Below are 19470 nucleotides of genomic sequence, written 5' to 3'. Positions count from 1 at the left end.
TGACCACTGGATAATGGAAATGGCTATAACCAAAAGTTTTTGCTAATTTTGGAGAATTTAGTAGCGAACATCAAGAAAAACTGAACACTATTCTATTTTAAATACTGGCAACGTCTCAGCCTGTGAGCATTCAGTCAAGATCAGACTTTTATTGATGTTATATCATTTCTTTCACAACCGATAAACTTTCGAAATTTAAATTTAAAATTTTCTCAAAGTGCATATTTGAAAACAAAATGAGATTAAATGAATTAATCGGCGACTTAAATCCTGAACACATCACTATTGTTCAACGCACGTGTTTTCAAAATCCCTGCACACTCAAGACTTATGAAACAAATAACTCACAACCTTAATGTAATTACTCTCAGCAGAGGATACTTCTTGCTCTTAAAGTGATGGAATGACAGAAAGAAAGAAAAAAAACTGACCTCACGCGTCATAAATTTCAGTAACGTTTTATGACTCCGTGATAAAAGCATGCAGAGGACAATACAGCGATTTTTTGTTTTTTCTTCTTCTTAAAACACATCCTATATTTATTGTGAAATTAAATTAGATCAGCGAGAGGACAATATTTATGGAACTGCAAAGGTGAATCATCTGCTCTTCTCTTTACCACAATATCCGAGGAAAACGGCATTTCCTTCTAAGACACTTTTATTTAGCCCATGATAACTATTTGCACCAGGACTGCAAATCACAGCCACTGGTAGCACCGACTGTAAAACAGCCAGACTGTTCATATTTAGCAACACGTCCAAAAATGACGTCCAACAGTATAGTAGAGATTCCCGCTTGCTTTTTATGGAATTAGGCTTTGCCCGCCCCACCATGTTCCCATTTTGATAGCAGACTAAGACCTTGTTTCACACAGTTTTAATTTTCTTTTCTCCATCAACAAAGGGATTGGATACCCGAACAAAACGCGACTTTAAAAAAGTATTTCCTATATACAGATCGTCTCTATAGGATCCACTCCTGGCTTTGACATTCTGGCTCATAAAGTGGGCTCCAGTCATTTACATAAGATAGATAAATGTGCTGTGAAAAATCTGGTCCTTTAACCAGTACACAGTGTAGACGCTATAATATAGGGTATGATAAAGGGTTAAGCTGCATCTTTCCCATCCTCCACCGTGGTACCTATGCCAGCTGCATGGGGACTGATGCGATTGAACGATGCAGTAATACAGAAAACTGCAAAATCTAACATTTGGATAATTGGCTAAATCCAAACAGAAGAAGTAACAATACAATTGATTTTTTTTTTCTCAGTTAGGTAATTCTAGCTTAATAGACTTTCTCGGAGGTTATAATCATTTATATGACTGAATTTAGTTTGTGTATTAGACGGAAACACAAACACTAGTACATTTGGTTCTACCTATAAAACTACTGTACATTTGTGTTCATCTAAGGATTCTATTTGCTAAATACTAAAATTAAACTTAGAGCACAGTCTTATTCAATGCACGCTGCTAAGTGTAATGACTACAAGGTAACTACTACTATGGTCAATCTGTAATAAGACAATTAAATAGAGAAAGACTGAAGCTTCCAAGGCCTTAGAAATAGTAAGTTCTGTGTCATGTAATATAGTTCAGTCTATGGAAGATGTTCGTGAATTGCAAGCGGATTTCAACAAACCGAGTGTTTGGGCGTCCTCTTGGCAAATGAGGTTTAATGTAGATAAATGTAAAGTTCTGCATCTGGGTACCAACAACCTGCATGCATCATATGTCCTAGGGGGAGCTACACTGGCGGATTCACTTGTTGAGAAGGATCTGGGTGTACTTGTAAATCATAAACTAAATAACAGCACAATGTCAATCAGCTGCTTCAAAGGCCAGCAGGATATTGTCGTGTAAGGGATGTAATATTACCACTTTACAAAGCATTAGTGAGGCCTCATCTAGAATATGCAGTTCAGTTCTGGGCTCCAGTACATAACAAGGATGCCCTGGAGTTAGAAAAAATACAGAGAAGAGCAACGAAGCTAATAAGGGGCCTGGAGAATCTAAGTTATGAGGAAAGATTAACAGAACTAAACCTTTTTAGCCTTGAAAAAAGACGACTAAGGGGGGACATGATTAACTTATATAAATATATTAATGGCACATACAAAAAATATTGTGAAATCCTGTTCCATGTAAAACCCCCTCAAAAAACAAAGGGGGCGCTCCCTCCGACTGGGAAAAAAAAGGGTTCAACCTGCAGAGGCGACAAGTCTTCTTTACTGTGAGAACTGTGAATCTGTGGAATAGTCACCGCAGGAGCCGTCACAGCAGGGACAGGAGATGCTGCAAAAAAGGCAAAGATAATTTCCTAGAACAAAAAAATATTAGCTCCTATGTGTAGAAATTTTTTACTTCCCCTTTCCCATCCCTTGGTTGAACTTGATAGACGTGTCTTTTTTCAACCGTACAAACTATGTAACTATGTAACAATGCAATATGTAATTATTGATTCACGGAAATAGATACGCTCACCTGTTTAGATATCATGACTGAAGCTCTTAATGTTCTCATCCTGATGCAATCTATAACAGTCCAGGGGCAGAATATAGTCCAAACTCAGCAACATTCACATTGTATGCAAACGCAGCCCCAGCAGCACACCTGGAAAAAAAATAATGACATTTTTTTGCAGCAAATATTAAGAATAGATTCTAAAAGTTTAGAAGAAAGAAGAGAATAAAATCCAACCATCTCATTCAGCCTGTAAGGTTCCAGAACTCTTTGCAAAAGAAGATATTTTTCTGATATTTCACCTCGAGTGTCTAGATTTTGGTTTAAACTAAGCACAATTGCGTTCGCTGTTTTTGTACCCTGTTCTGTGGGCCTCTAATGTGATTTCATTGTGGGTACATTGTCCTTCCATGATAGGGCAAACTAGGCCCAAGTTCCGGCCAGGGGTTTGGTCAGCTGGGACTCTAGGACACCAAATATATGGCCAGAGTTTTGAGCGTCCCATCAGAATGAATTGGACACCTGAGCAATAACGGTCAAGGAAAAAAACGTTACTGCTCAAATGTCCAAAATTTGCTTTATATGTGTTAAGGCTACATTCAGACAAGCGTAGCTAACCTCAGATGTGAGGGACGCGTTGTCACAGATCCCCAACAGACTAGAGTCTATGGAGGGATGCGTGACACGCAGGAAAATAGGACATGTGGTATTTTTTTCACGAACCCTTCACACGCACTATCGAGTCAACGGTTGCGTGAACGGCCCCATTGAAATACATGAGTCCTTGTGACGGCCGTTGTTTTAACGGCTGTCACATGGACGAGATACACGCTTGTCTGAATGAGCCCTTAAAGAGGAGGTTGGACAGTCCGTTCCTTTGTTTTCTCCGACTGCTAATAAAGTGTGTATGGTACATACTCTTTCTACAGAGCAAGGAAGGTCCACCATTCCCTACCAAGTGCACTTTAAGAAAAATATTTCAGAAAGTAAATAGTTTACCTGGAAATAAAATGTTTGGAAGACTAAGAAAGTAAAAAAAACAAAAGAAAAACCCACAAAACAATTTTGACCCAATTATAGGTTACACATCAAAGAAAAAAAAAACAACACAAAAAAAACCCGAAAAGACCCGCAAAAGCAAATAAATCTACAAATGCCATCATGTGTTATTAGGAATGAGCCACCAAGTCTAATTGCACACACTTCTTTCTTACATAGTTTATACAAGTGCCCTAAACTTAATGGATCCTGGGTATTCCACTGGCCTCTACTATATAATGTACGTTATTTATATTTGTCCACGTAAAATTGTAGAAACCAATTGACATATGGAGTCTGCACCATAGATCAACGGCTTGTGTGTCCTAACTATGGAGCGGAAAATTCAGCGCCCATTTGCAATGCACATAAGGATTATGAGTATGGAGGGGAAAAATTTGGTGCTGGCAAGATTCACTCAATGCCTTAAACTTTCCCAAGTCTCAGGCTCTATTGCACTTTCTGTAAATCCCTCCAACCATCTCAATCTCCAGTTCTGTCATGAAAATTATTCTGCTTCGCTCTTATAGTTAATGCAATGCAAAAATAGCACATTTTGATGTTCCAAATATATGGCGGCAATGAAGCCATTCACAAGAGTTTAAGGAGTTTCTAACATCATTCATAAAATCCTGAGAACAAAATAAAATTGAATGCTATACATCACACAGCACTTCTTTTTTTTTTAAATAAAACATCCAAAATCTAGATGAATGAACAAATTACATTCTCTTCCCTTCTGTAATGGAATCTTCAAACATGTAACTCAAGTCATACGCCAAACGTTGCGAGCAGCAGTGCCGGTTTCATTACTGTATATATTTTCTATGGAGACGTGGGACAGGAAATTAATGCTTAGATTTTGTTATCAAAGTACTTTAGTATTTTTACGTAATATACATCATATCTCATTTACATGTGGTACAGATGGAATAATCCAGGGCACATTATCATTTCAGGAACTGGATGTGGTTGCAGGAACTGGTTGAGGCGATTTTGGGGAATTTTTTTTTTATTTGCAAACTGAATCATTTATCATTTTTGTTTTTCGGGGCTTGTTTTATTGCAGATTTATTTTGGTCCCTTACAGGTCAGATCTTTTATTATTCACTTATGTGCTTAAAGGGAATGTGTCGCTAGAATTTTTTTTTTTCAGTTAAACAATTAGTATTTGGGTGATTGCACATTGTTTTAATTTTTTCACAAGTCAGGAAATATTATAAATTCGATTCTAATTTATAACATTTCCATGTGCTCGGCACTAGAGGGAGCAGTTCCCAAAATTGCAGCATGGTCACTGTGGTAAAGCAACCTCATTGATTTATGCTGCAAATTTGGGGTGGACACACTCTCCTTTAGTGTCCTCACACATTAATTGCCAGTGTATACAGGGCCTTTACACAGACAACCATTGAGGTGACTGGACAAAGTGTAATGCCCAATTTCCACTGGGATGACGCTGCACAGAAATTGGAATGGTTCCCCTACAGATTACAGCTGACCGCTAGGAGACCCAGCAGAGCGACACTTCGTGATCAGCTTATTGTCAAGGTTTGCTACTAGAAAGTAGAGATTGTCCAAAGCAGATAACCCCTTTAAAGAGGTCCTCTAGAACAGTAAAAATAGAGCTAGTAAACCTTTAGACGCCTATGTACACACTCCTTGCCTATGGATTTACTCTCTATATAAACAAACCTGGAATCCGGGGTCTCCAATATTTGCTCTTAGTATTTAAAATTATACACAACACATTACTTCGTGTAGTCACTATTTTTATAATGGCAGAAATTCCCTTTAAATTATTATTACCTCCAGGCAAAACCTAAGCACTGAGTTGTGCTTGGTGTAGGATATGACATGGGGCGGTGATGGACACAGGATTTCTCGCTATCCCTTTGAATCCCTGTGTTATGCACCAAGTCATCATACACTACATTAGTCATAAAACGCAAAAAAGTTTTTCCAAGCAGGTTTCTTTAATGCGTTAAATATCATTTTACCATGAGAATACATTATGGTTTCCAATTTATTTTTCAGGTGAATGACAATAGCGTTTGAACGGATGGTTATTTGACTTTGAATAGCAGTTTTAGAATTTTTTGCAAAAGTTTCTAGGATTGGAAGTACCTGTCTGACAGCTACCTCCTTCCTGTCAGTCTCCTTAGCTCTCATGAGACCAGTTTCTTTGTCATCAGGTCACCCTGTGGGTCGTCTGCCCTTTTCTCTGTCAGCTCTCCCTGTCAGTCAATTAGTGAGGGAACCAAATCCCGCTGCCGACCACACAGAGGACCAATGTTGTGTACATTATTTTTATTATGGCCATAGCTTCTCCAGTATAATACAATGCGCTAGCCAGTCATTTTACTTTTGTTGCCGTTTCTCACTTTTTTTTTTTAGGCTTCTAACATTATTATTCCCAAATAAGCAGACCTTTGGCAACATAGGACAAAAAGGACGCATTTTGCTAAAAATTCAAATGGGGTGAAAAAAAATGGTAAAAAGTTAAAAAATCTCAAAATTTTTTCCTCTGATGTGGATGAGCCGGATATTGCTGACTCTCCATAGCGAGTAAAGAAAGTTTTCAGGAGTCAATGTTTTATGCATGCCCCTAACTTGTAATTCATGTGCATAACTATACACCTGAAAACGTCACATACATGAAATATATATTCAGCATTTATTTTCCTTTATCACTGATCCTGCACCCAGAACCAAACACAGCAGCTCCCTCCACCTCCATCAGTGAATTTAATAGGCATTTCTATTAGCTGTATGGACCAACCATGGTCTAGTACTGTGCCCATAAGTAAAATGAAGAGTAATTGAGTCCGCTGTTCAATGCGCTCTGCTTTTCCCTCAACTCCAAGAAGTGCTGCAAGCAAACTACCTGGATACACCTTGTTATAAGCAGACATGTAGCTATCTGGTGACTTCTACCATAAAGGTGGCTGGAAATACAATCAGCCAGGAGACTATGCTGTTTATGTGTTATTTCTATTATAAATTTCTATTCTAAGTTCAGGGCTTGTGCATCAGAAGTAGATTTTTTTTTTGCAAGGTTGCAATGTACAGAGAAAGCATCTTTATGCAACACTGATTATCTATAACCGTTATTATAGCTAAGCATTTCTCTTCTGCACATTTGTATAGCTACTATTAGTATAAATATACATAGATTTATCACTATCTATTATAACCATATACATGCAGTATGCAGCAACATTTATCCGCCTTATAAATACACAATGCTGATTACTTATAAGCATCTGAAGAATATAAGGGGTTAATATGCTTTACAATATTTAGCATTTTTTTGTCTACATTTTTTTTTTTACCCTTCATTTATAATAGATTTACCAGTTACTACTTTGTAAGAATGTAAGGACTATACATATTTCACCTCCAGCATTTACATACCTTTAATTTAAACTTTTTATTAGAAAACAATACAGACTTAGTGCTAACACCAGTGATGCACATTGTGTGAAAATAAAATAAAAAGGTAATGCCAAACCCAAGTGACATTGTTATTTATTTGATATGAAACAGTTTTTTGAGTTGCAGCCATAACAATACAGTTGTAGAGAGATAGATATGCGATAGATACGAGAGAGATATGAGATAGATAGATATGCGATAGATACGAGATAGATATGAGATAGATACGAGAGAGATAGATATGAGATAGATGAGAGATACGAGAGAGATACGAGAGAGATGAGAGAGAGAGATAGATACGAGAGAGATAGATATGAGATAGAAAGGAGAGATAGATACAAAAGAGATAGAGGTTTGATAGATAGATAGTTCTTGTTTCATGAGAGGTATGCAGATTATAAAATAGATTATTTGCGGATAGACAAAATAGAAAATAAATGCATTGGTTAAAAGAATTTAGGATAAATTTTAATAGTGCGGATATGGGAATAGCCATGAAAAACTTTCACAAACACACCCGTGGAATAAACTCCCGCTCCTAAACTTCTAGTTACTAGCTCCTCCATATATGTTAAATAAGCTGGAGCGGTTTGAAATATTCCTCCATACTCATTATGATTTTTTTTTAAAGTAATGCTCATGGGGGGCTGGGATTACAGTCATGCCTCTGAAGAACACTGCAGTCAGCCCCTTGTTAGACTGAAATGGCTAACGGGGAACAATAGATTGCGATCTTCATCACCGCAAATGCAAGTTTAGTGATTTCTTCAATCAAACCAAACCTGAAATTTCAATGTCGTTTAGTAGATGCAAATTCTTGTTGACCGGTTGTCACAATATTCGGAACTATTACAGAGCTATAAACAATTTGTTTTCTTGTGCAGTTCCGTGAAATGTACAGTAATTCATGTTTTAAGAATGCGTCACTGAACCCCATTTACACTATTGCACGATGTAAACACTTAGTAACGCAATGCAAAACTGCTTAGAATAATGCTGCGGCTGGTTTCATGAATTGTTGACCACTGGCTGTGTTGTAATTTTGTACTTTCTTGCCTGATAACAGAGAATGATAGTGCAGGTTTTACTATATGTAAATTACTTCTCAATGTTATTTTGGGCAGGTTCATAAACTGGAGTTGTGATTTGTCAATACTGCCAGAAAAAAACTAAATATTTACCAACATCCAAAAAATACTAAAAAGGGTTTGGTACGATTAAGATCAGTTCACACACTGTAAATACTGCGGTTTTTCCGCAACGCAATTCATTGCGGAAAATCTGCAGGAAATACAGTAGCAGCAAAGTGAATGAGATAAAAACTAATTTCATCCACACACTGCGTAAACACAGAGTATGACAGAAATTGACCTGTGGTACAGAATTTTATTCTCCAGCATGTCAATTGTATTTGCGGAATCGCTGCTTATTTATTGCGGGTTTTCCCCATTAAATTCAATGGGGTTGTAAATCCCGCAACAAATAGCAGTTGTTGAGTTTTTTGCGGCGGGTTCGCAGCGATTCTGCTGCAAAAAACGCAACTCAGAAAAAAATACCTTCCCAGATGTCTGTGTTCCTCCCTCAGGCGCAGCCTCCTGGGATGACGTTTTATCCCATGTGACCGCTGTAGCCAAAGGCCGGCTAAGTGCTGCAGTTTTCCGCAGCGGTCATTCCGGGTGGAAAACTGCACCACAGTTTGGTGCGGTTCTTCGCCCAGAATTTGCTGCAGCGCACAGGGCTGATACACTGTGTGCTTTTACGCAGCGTATCTACCCCATGTGAATTGAGCCTTACTGGCACCAATTTTCAATGCATTTGTCCTGCTGACACTTAGGCTGGATCACACGAGCATGTTCGGTCCGTAAAATACGGAACGTATTTCGGCCGCATTTCCTGGACCGAACACACTGCCGGGAGCTGGGCTCCTAGCATCATAGTTATTTACGACGCTAGGAGTCCCGGCATCTCCGTGGAACTACTGTCCCGTACTGAAAGCAAGATTACAGTACGGGACAGTTGTCCTGCAGCGAGGCAGGGACTCCTAGCGTCGTACATAACTATGATGCTAGGAGCCCGGCTCCCTGCAGTGTGTTCGTCCGGGAAATGCGGCCGAAATAAGTTCCGTATTTTACGGACCGAACATGCTCGTGTGAATCCAGCCTCATAATCTCATTGTATTTATCTTGATTTGCAGTGCAGTTAAAGTGAACCTTTCACCTCCCCAAACATGTGCAGCTGAGTGCAGCATGTTATAGGAAAGGCTTCTCAAACCCTGTGTCACGTAAAATTATTTTTGTAACTCCCTCCGTTATTTACATATCGGTGCCGTTATATTTGGCCCCCGATATGTAAATAAGCCCCTGAACAGTCAATGGGGCGTTTCTAACTAACGAAAAGGCAAGGGGGCGTGATGTCTCCACTCTGACACTGTCCAATCAGCTGCGGACAGTGTCCAGGCGACTAGCGCTGTGCTCCCTCCCGTGAGAACACACACAGACTGTATGCTGCAGATAGCAAGCGCGCACGGCCGTTCGCTCGCACATAGACGTCACCACTCTCGCCACCACGGAACGAGAAGAGACGAGGAGAAGAAGCAGAGATGAGGAGGAGATCTACTTACATCCGTCGATGTGTGCGCAAACGGCCGTGCATTTGCGCGCCAACGCTATCTGCAGCACAACCACCAAGACTGTGTGTGTTTTCGCGGGAGGGAGCACAGCGCTAGCCGGCCCTGACACTGTCTGCAGCTGATTGGACAGTGTCAGAGCGGAGACATCACGCCCCCTTGCCTTTTAGTTAGTTAGAAACACCCCATTGACTGTTCAGGGGCTTATTTACAGATCGGGCGCCAAATATAACGGCACGATATCTAAATAACGGAGGGAGTTACAAAAATAATTTTACGTCAGACAGGGTTTGTGAAGCCTTTCCTATAACATGCTGCACATGTTTGGGGAGGTGAAAGGTTCTCTTTAAATGCAATCTATTGATCCCTGTTATCAGCCATTTCAGACCAGTGAGGGGCAGACAGTAGGACTGGCAAATAAAATCTATTAACCATTTCAGGCTGGGGAGAAGCTGACCGCCATCTTTGTTAATGGGATGAGTGACAATTAGTCCAGAAAATTCCCTGCCCCATGATCCCTACTTTAGACCACATATCTCCAGTGATAAGAGACTTTACATCCATGTGTGTGACTGATCTCATCTGTTCCTCTTGTAACACTACTGCACTATTATAAGCTGCCCACTTTAGGTGAAGTGCCTCTTTAAATTAGTAGGAATTACTCCGCTCTTCCTATATTAATGGACTTTGCACATATACGTGGATATTCTTTAAGTATAAGAGATCAGGTGTACACGTCTACAGAAGAATATGTCTACTCATTTTAATCAAAAATACTAAACCAGCAATCAGAGCTCTGGAAAAAGAAAAAAACAACACAGGCAGTGCAGTCTTGCCACAGACAAAATGTAATTTGGAAGATCTAACTGGATTTCCATAAGTACCATAACAGCGAATTTGTGTTAATTATATATAGACGGAGTTTGTTTTTACGTTTTTTATTGTTGTTTTAAGAGCAGCTTATTGCACATCCAAATCTTCACTATAAAAGGAGCTCTTTTCAATTGAACCCATAATGTAATTGTTTTAGATTTTCAGAGAATGTCACTAATCATATATTATTACTTGGGATAATACCCCTCTCCGCTATATTGGCATCGTTTAGACTACGTAGACATTTTTGATCCTTTTTTTTTTCTGCATTATAAAAATAAATGCTAGCAATATTTTACACGTGAACTGTTTTTAGGCTCCTTTTAATAGCAAAAGACTCCAGAATCCAGACGGCCTCTGGTAATGGTTTTAAAAAGTCATTCAAACTTATTAGTGCTGCAAAGGCCAGAATTTAAAGATCCTGTAATTTTCAACTGTGATCATTTTAAAGTAGATTTACAGCAGACAATAGTGAGATCTTTGGGCTAGAGCTGTATTTTATCCAGCTAATAATTTAATATTTTTGCAGACACAAATATATATCTATATATAGGTAGTTTCTCCAAGTTCATCATGAAATTCTTTAATAAGAGCAATAAATACAGTTTACAATGTAGATAAATCTAAAAACAAAACATGACACAAATTGTTAATCTTGTACATATCCCCATTAATTGCCAAGCGCAGGCATATGCTTTATACACAAATATTTGCAAGCATAATAAATAGGTTTTAGCACACAGATTAATCTTAATAGTTACAAGCTGTTAATCCTATACATCAGATAATAATTTGCAATAAATAATTGTTTACAATCTTGATATTTGCATGTCTTGGGTTTTAGCAATATGCAATAAAGAAATGTAATTTTAAATAATTTGATTGTGAGACTGCCGGGAAAATATTGTAAGTCATGATTAACTGAAGGGAGATTTTGGTGTACGAATTGTGAGGATGCGGCTTAATATGAGCATCCCTTCATTATTGCTGCAATAAATATTTTAAAAGTTAAGTTTAGTCTCAAGCAATAATAAGGAATATTTAGAAGGCAAATATAAATGTAATTAGTGATATATTTCATTTTCTTTGTTCGTAGGGCGATAAGATAGACATAGAGTCACAGATAAAACAGGCAGCGTACAAAAAAAAAAGCACTGAACCTGAATCATAGGAGAAATGAATTAGAAAAAAACAACAATAATAATATGAATAAAAATAATAATAAAAATAATAATAATAATACAAATAATAATACAAATAATAATACAAATAATAATAATAATAATAATACAAATAATAATAATACAAATAATAATAATAATAATAATAATAATACCACCACAGCTACAGATGTTCAGAATTTAAATAAGAATATTAGGAGCCGGTTGTGTGTTGTGGCATTGTGAGCTGATTTTACAGTAAAGTGCATTATTGATCCAAATATTTCCCCCCAAAAAACCCTTGCCGTGATATTTTTATGCAGAAGAGAATGAAATAACATTATTATTGATATAAAATGGCAAAAATATTAAAGAATATACCGAAGTTATGAATCTTCAAGTGGAGTGTACCTTATGCACTATCTGGTTTTAAACTGATTTCAAATCAAATCCTAACAATATAAGGATTGTTATAATTATTTATTTTTTATCACCCCCCCCCCCCCACCAAAAAAAAAAAACCTGAAGTCTAAATGAAATACAAGATTTATTTGCAGGACTGCAGAGTCCCTCCTTTCTCATTATGGCTCAGGAAGAGATAGTATAAGATTTCAGAGGGTTTTATGGCTTACCTGCAATTCCTATTCTGCGTTGTATCAGTACAACAATGCCACTAAAATGTAAAGAAAAGGAGCTTTCCCCAGCATAGACAGGCTAAGGTTGCTTTAAGGATCCCATTTTGCAATTATCTAACTTATGACATCTGTGTTTTATGAAACTAAACTTAAGTTTAATCAGTGGTGACATTTTTAAATGTTGTTACCGGGAGTTTTGTTACATCTAGGAGGAAAGCTGGGAATCAGAGATATTTAACAGACTCTACCTCGACTATAAAATATATATATATGTACTGGAGACGTGTGGAAGGTGCTTCGCTTGAAATGAAAAAAATGACTTCCTTATAGCCTACAGATGTAAAATGTAATATCAATCCCTAAGTGGCACAGCAACAACCGAGGAGATCACAAACCAGATGAAGCATATAAATTTCCTATATGAACAATTGTTTTCATTTTCCTCCCATGCCACTAGATATTATAAGTAGAAAGTAAAACAGAAGTAAATATGTTCATTCCACTCTTGTGATCAGTGATAAATGAAGGGCTATTGAGCTCAACAAAGGTCAGGCAGAGCTACACTGCACATTCTGGGTATATACACCAGGTGGATGTACCTACACTCCCACCAACAGGCCACTAGTGGTACTGCATCGCTGTCCACTGCTGCCAGAGACTCGTGTTTTCCAATGCTGGCAAAGTAATAATTGTTGCATTAGGTTATTGTTTAAATAAACCTTTAATATTGTAAGATAACCATCAATTTGATGTGGACTTTTGAGCATATTAATAGTGTTTCTCTGAAATGTCCAGTCTTCTGTTCGGGTCTTCAAGCTTCTCACTAATATTTCTTTAATTGCAACCATCAATCTTGATGCCGGTCATTCCGTTTCTTATTTTTTCTTGAAATCATCTGTGTTAAGTCTTCTTAAAGTTTGTCCAAAATGAGTCTTGGTCACTTGTTGTAGGCTGGATTTGGTCAAGTATTTACCATTCTTGTTTTTCATTTCATCCTACTTAAAAAAGCTTCAGCAACATACATCCGCATTCAAAGTCGTCAATGTTTTTTTCATCCTTGTTCCTGAAGATTGTGCCGATTTTTTACTTAAAAAAAAAAAAGCCTGGTATATATATATATATATATATATATATATATATATACACACACACACACACACACACACACACACACACACACACACACACACACACACATATACATATATATATATATATATATATACACATACATATACACATGTATAATGACAGCTACTACTACAGCTGGTCTCTCCAGAAGGCCGTGTTCAAAAATAATGCAGATTCTTTACCGAAAATCTACAACAAAGTAAAATGCAATGCAAGTGAATGGGGTTACTCATTCGTGCTCAAATTCACGGCATCCCCTATATGTTGCGGATTTCTTCTGGATTTTGCCTCCACTCCTTACAATGCAAATGGTGGATGCACATTTTACCGCAGATTTAAAAGTTATATCCGCAGGTGACATTTTTTCGTGTGAACCCGCTACCCTATTAGTCCGGCTGATGAGGTTTACTCAAAAATCCCTTCACTGTAAATGAATAAAAGGCTATGTACCTTTGAATGTCTTGTTTTTTTAAAATCACAACTTTTTTTTTTTAACTTTTCCTGATACAGCTTCTATGTATCCTGTATACATAGAAGCTGTATTGTTCTCTCTTAGGCTGGGTTCACACGACCTATTTTCAGGTGTAAACGAGGCGTATTATGCCTCGTTTTACGCCTGAAAATAGGGCTACAATACGTCGGCAAACATCTGCCCATTCATTTGAATGGGTTTGCCGACGTACTGTGCAGACGACCTGTTATTTACGCGTCGTCGTTTGACAGCTGTCAAACGACGACGCGTAAAAATACAGCCTCGTCAAAAAAGTGCAGGACACTTATATACATTATATGCAGGACACTTCTATACATTATATGCGGGACACTTCTATACATTATATGCGGGACACTTCTATACATTATATGCAGGACACTTCTATACATTATATGCGGGACACTTATATACATTATATGCGGGACACTTCTATACATTATATGCAGGACACTTATATACATTATATGCGGGACACTTATATACATTATATGCAGGACACTTATATACATTATATGCAGGGCACTTATATACATTATATGCAGGACACTTATATACATTATATGCAGGGCACTTCTTTGCAACGTAATTTGAGCTGTTCTTCATTGAACTCAATGAAGAGCAGCTCAAGATATACGAGCGTCACAGACGCCTCGTATATTACGTGGAGGAGCATTTACGGCTGAAACAACGCAGCTGTTTTCTTCTGAAAACAGTCTGTCTTTTCAGCCGTAAATGACAGCTAGCGTGTGAACATACCCTCAGCCGATTCAGTAAGTTCATCAACTTAAATATGATTCATATGAGGTGCATCCTGTGTACCCGCTCTTAGTCAAACCGTCAGTTTAGCTGAACTGATGGATTCGGCTGAGCGAGAACGACGCAGCTTTTTCTATACATAAATACATAGAAGGTGTATCGGAAAAAGTTTAATAAAAAGGCAATTAAAAAAAGTGCTTAGAATCACAAAACACATTGATTTAATAAAACAATAGATAAAAATTCTAAGGTTTCCATAGCCTTTAAAGCAATAATCTTTAGAAAAAAGAAGAAAATTTAGATTGTAAACTCATATGGGCCAATTTTCTTCTATTTTATCTTGCAACCTCCATGTGGTATCTGCCTTAGCACGCTTAGCTTGGTGATTGTCATTGGACTTGTGCTATTACCTGTTACCCCTGTTTTATATCACATTTTACGGTGCCAGAATACAGCAGCGCTATAGAATGGTGTGTGGCATCGCGTGTCAGAGAAAGCATGAAAATATTATTATCAGGTTTACATTCAAACGTTAGATAAAAATAGTGTTGACTGAAAGCCAGCGGCAGCCAATAAGGCCTCATCCACACTACCATAAAAGTTTTTACTGTCCGCAAACACGAATCTGATGGCTATGGATACACATCCGTAGATGTTCGCAATTGCGTTAGCGCCCATAGACTTTTATAGCCGAGTCCGTGCCACAATTGCGGACAAGAATAGGACATGTTCTATATTTTTCTGATCATTTCTCTAGCACGAACACACATCCATAAATATACGGAAAAGTTGTCTGCGGCCCATGTAAATGAATGGGTCCGGAATTTCATCTGTAATTACGGATGCGTAATTACGGATTAAAACTACGGTCATGTGCATGGGGCCTTAAAGGAATCCACTTATTTCAGTTTTATGCAGAGAACAGTGCTTTCCGATCATACTCGCCATTTCGGCTTTGGGACCTGGTATTGCTTCCAAATTCAGGGCCAATGGTGGAACCAGATAACAATCCCAAATTTGTAAGGAAACAAAAGGAATATCCACTGAACAAAAATTCTTAAAAGCTTCACAGATTATTAGATGGTTGTAGTATACCTATGAGGCCCATTGGAGGAGATACTGACCCAAAATAAAAATCCTAGCCACCAATAATTGCAGCTAGATGAGTCTTCTGATAACTAGACTGGCCCTGTTTTCTAGTGCAGAGGTATTGCCGATGGCGTCATTGAAACCTCACCCATCCTGGTTCCCCAGCAGTTTCATGACGGTGAGATCCTAAATGGTGGCAGCTATGCACTAAATAGTATATAGAGAGAGCACAATCAGCCAGAAAATACTAAGTAGCTGTAGACAGTGCACCCTCCGTGGACTCGGTGGGACACTCAGTGTAGGCAATCAGTATCTGGAAAGAGTTCAGGGTTGCCATAATCCCTAATGTTCCAGACAGAAACCAAACAATGTGCTCTCTGTTTCCATCGTATTATTGTGTTAGCCGATGCTGGTGAATTCTGTTAGCTCCTGTTAAAAAAGTTCCAGGCCACCGTGTCAGAATTCACAGTCTCAGGGGAGGTTTTATTGATTTTAAAAACCATGGAATTTGAACCGAGTTGAACCCGCATTGATGTTTCTCGAGTCATCATGGACAAAAGGGAAAGCAAATTATTTGTTTCTTTTCACAGGTTTTGAAAGGTTTTCTCCATGAGGAATGCAGACATCTTAGAAATCCACGGTGGTAACTGAATTAGGGGCCCTATCGGACATGGGGCCACAGGCTGCTTAAATGGTTTGTAGGTGTTATCAGGTGGGAAAATATCAGAATATTGTTATTTTTATTATTTGGAGAATTCGAATTTGTTTTATACTTAAATATTGAAATGGCAGCATCATTGTATTATTTGGCATAGAAAAAAAATCAGTCCTGGTTGAGTGTTGGTGCCAGGACCCCTTGACAAAGCCAAATGAAGTCTCTTATGTGATGAATTCCTTTGTAAAGACCCCAAATCAGCTAACAACCTACCCTCCGTTGTGCACACAGTAGGCATCTACTCAAAAACGTTGCAATTTGGTGTCTGGGTCTACTACTTTAGGCTCTATTCACACTGCATTTCCAGTGAATGTTTGACGTATCACAAACGCTCCCGACCTATAGGCCAAACTTTTTTTATAGGACCCCATTAACCCAACATATATCAAAAGAGAGACATATGCACAAGGTATACATCAGGAGTATTTCCTTGACGTATATATATAACAGATGCCCCAAACGCATAGTAAATAAAGCCTTAGGAGCCTCACACACGAGCGTGTTTGGTCCGTGATATACGATCCGTATGTCGGCAGCATTTCCCGGACCGAACACGCTGCAGGGAGCCGGGTCCCTAGCATCATAGTTATCTATGACACTAGGTGTCACTGCCTCACAGCAAGACAACGGTCCCGTACTGAAAACCGGATTACAGTACGGGACAGTTGTCCCGCAGCGAGGCAGGGACTCCTAGCGTCATAGATAACTATGATGCTAGGGACCCGGCTCCCTGCAGCGTGTTCGGTCCGGGAAATGCAGCGGACATACGGATCGTATATCACGGACCAAACACGCTGGTGTGTGGGAGGCCTTAGTCGGCACCACTGTACTGCATGGGGTTCCGGCACCAAAAAACATCTAAATATCTAATACCAAGATATCTAAAGTGCGCGCAGAGGAAAGGAATGGCGTTGGTAGGCTTGGGGGTAATTTTGCAGGACGGGACAATTTTGAGCGTGAGCAAAATGTCTGGTAATATCCATATTTTATTTTTAAGCACCTAGTCTGTTTCATATTTAGGTGAAGTTCCCCCTTTCATATTCAAAAACCATAGGTTTACATTAAAAAGCATAAAGGGGACTTCCGGTTCCGGCGCTGGGATGTGAGGACGGAGCAGCATGAGCTCCTGAAGCCCTGATCCCCTAACCCATCTACGCCACACACCCGCAGGATATAAACACCCAGGCATTAGGAGGAGAGGTGGGGGACAAGAACCGGGAGGTTTATGGAGAGATATCTCCTCCGGAGCGGCAGCAGAGAGATCTCCTGTCCGGCCGAGCACAGCACACGAGGTGAGGGGCCATCCAAGATGGCGGCGCCGCTGCAGCCACCACTTTCACAGAGCCGGTCTCAGAGCCCAGAAATTCAGAGGGAAATGCTATCGCCGTCGGTAATGACTGACTCACAGATTGATTATCGGAAGCTGGCAATTGAGGTAGCTACCCAACTGGCCCCCGACATCAGAGAATCCTTAATAGCCACAGTCACAACAACGCTCCAAAAACTCCAAAATGAGGTGACATCTCATGGCAATCGACTAGATGAATTGGAGCAGCGGGTTGGCCTCATGGAGGATGAATCAGCAGGGGCACATACCTGCATTAGAGACCTAATGCGAGATAACACAAAACTCAGAGACCGCTTAGAAGATCTTGAGAATCGGTCCAGAAGAAACAATTTAAGGATAGTGGGACTGCCTGAGCATATTAGACCGCAGCTCCTCCAGGGCATCTGCGAGACGGAGTTACCAGAAGCGCTAGGTCTGACCAGATCTTGCAGAGTGGAAAGGGCACACAGAGTGGGCCCCCCTGGTCCGAGCGCCAACGCCAAAGGAGAGCCGCAAAGCAGACCGCGCCAGGTGATCATGCGGTACTTGGATTACAATGACAAAGAGGAACTTTTGCGCACTTTCAGGAACCGCAATACCCCTTTGCATATAAGGGGGGCAAAAGTCATCCTGTTTGCAGATTATTCGGCAGAAGTCACAAGGCGGCGGAGAGCATTTGGAGGGGTTTGCACCTCCCTCTACAAACGCAAAATTAAATTTCAGCTACAGTATCCGGCCACTTTGAGGATCATGCAGACGGATGGCGCCACCAAGGTATTCCACAATCCTGAGGAGGCGGCATTATATGTAGACAAGATCCCTGGACTTCGGGGCCCTAGACAATCGGGAGAGGAGACGGCGAGTCAAGATACAGGAGGTGAAGGTCCCCGTACACCAGTTTCTTCATCGAGGGACTGTACATGGTCAGATATCGCCCGCAATTCCACTTCCTCACCCAAGCAACAACGGGCAGAATCGTCGAAGATGCCACATCGACAACGCTCAGAAAACCGGCTTGCAACCATCCCGGACTGATAAGTATCGCATAGAGGCTCCATGAGCGCATTTGATTGTGCCTTATATATTAATGTGGCAATTGGTTCTGGTGGGATATTATGCCGACAAAATTCCTGCTATAATAGGCATAAGCACTTGTACCCGTGTTGTATAGGAAGCCCAACTTATTTTTTGATACTTTAAAAATTAAAATGTGAAGTTCCAATATATCACGAAAAGATGGCGGGAAGGGGAGGGGGGGAGGGGTCACAGACCAGAAAAAAGTGAAGTTATGTATGCCAATTTAAAGTTTGTCTCACAGGAAATGCTGGTGACATTCCTGGATGGGCATTTTGTTGTTAAAGGTTGTGCCAATTTTCTGGCACCGAATGTAAATGTTGTTATTGTAATGTTGGGAGCAATCTGGAGCAGACGCCGCCGGGCGGCTACCAAGGCAGCAAAGCACGCTTGCCTAGAATTAGATATTTATGACCAGTCAATTGTGAACCTTTTCGGAACGCCCACTTTATGCAGCTGACCTCGTGGAATGTAAAGGGGCTTAGGTCCCCTAACAAGAGAATGATGGTACTCCGTCACTTAAAAAAACTCCATACGGACATCGCTCTTCTTCAGGAGACACATTTGGAGGAGAGCGACTTCCACCGCATGAAAAAGTTGTGGGTGGGCCAAGTATACGGCTCTTCAGCTTGTGGCCGTAAAGC

The 19470-nt window shown here is 39.7% G+C and overlaps 1 long non-coding RNA gene across 4 annotated transcripts in view; it reads right to left on the bottom strand.

Moving 5' to 3' along the window:
* Window positions 1-19470, bottom strand: part of LOC142661118 (uncharacterized) — a 246350-nt gene that overhangs the window by 163932 nt on the left and 62948 nt on the right. For 2 of the 4 annotated variants that reach the window (XR_012850637.1, XR_012850634.1), the window contains 2 exons: window positions 2493-2621; window positions 139-2328 (listed from right to left, as the gene is read on the bottom strand). This is a non-coding gene — a long non-coding RNA (uncharacterized LOC142661118). Of the gene's footprint in view, window positions 1-138; window positions 2329-2492; window positions 2622-19470 lie in introns of those variants that run through there. The other 2 variants (XR_012850636.1, XR_012850635.1) reach the window with 2 other exon arrangements.

The sequence above is a fragment of the Rhinoderma darwinii genome, chromosome 9, assembly GCF_050947455.1.
Source record: "Rhinoderma darwinii isolate aRhiDar2 chromosome 9, aRhiDar2.hap1, whole genome shotgun sequence".
Taxonomy (NCBI): Eukaryota; Metazoa; Chordata; class Amphibia; order Anura; family Rhinodermatidae; genus Rhinoderma; species Rhinoderma darwinii.
The sequence above is the reverse complement of the archived record's forward strand: the minus strand, read 5'-3'. Positions and strand labels throughout refer to the sequence as shown.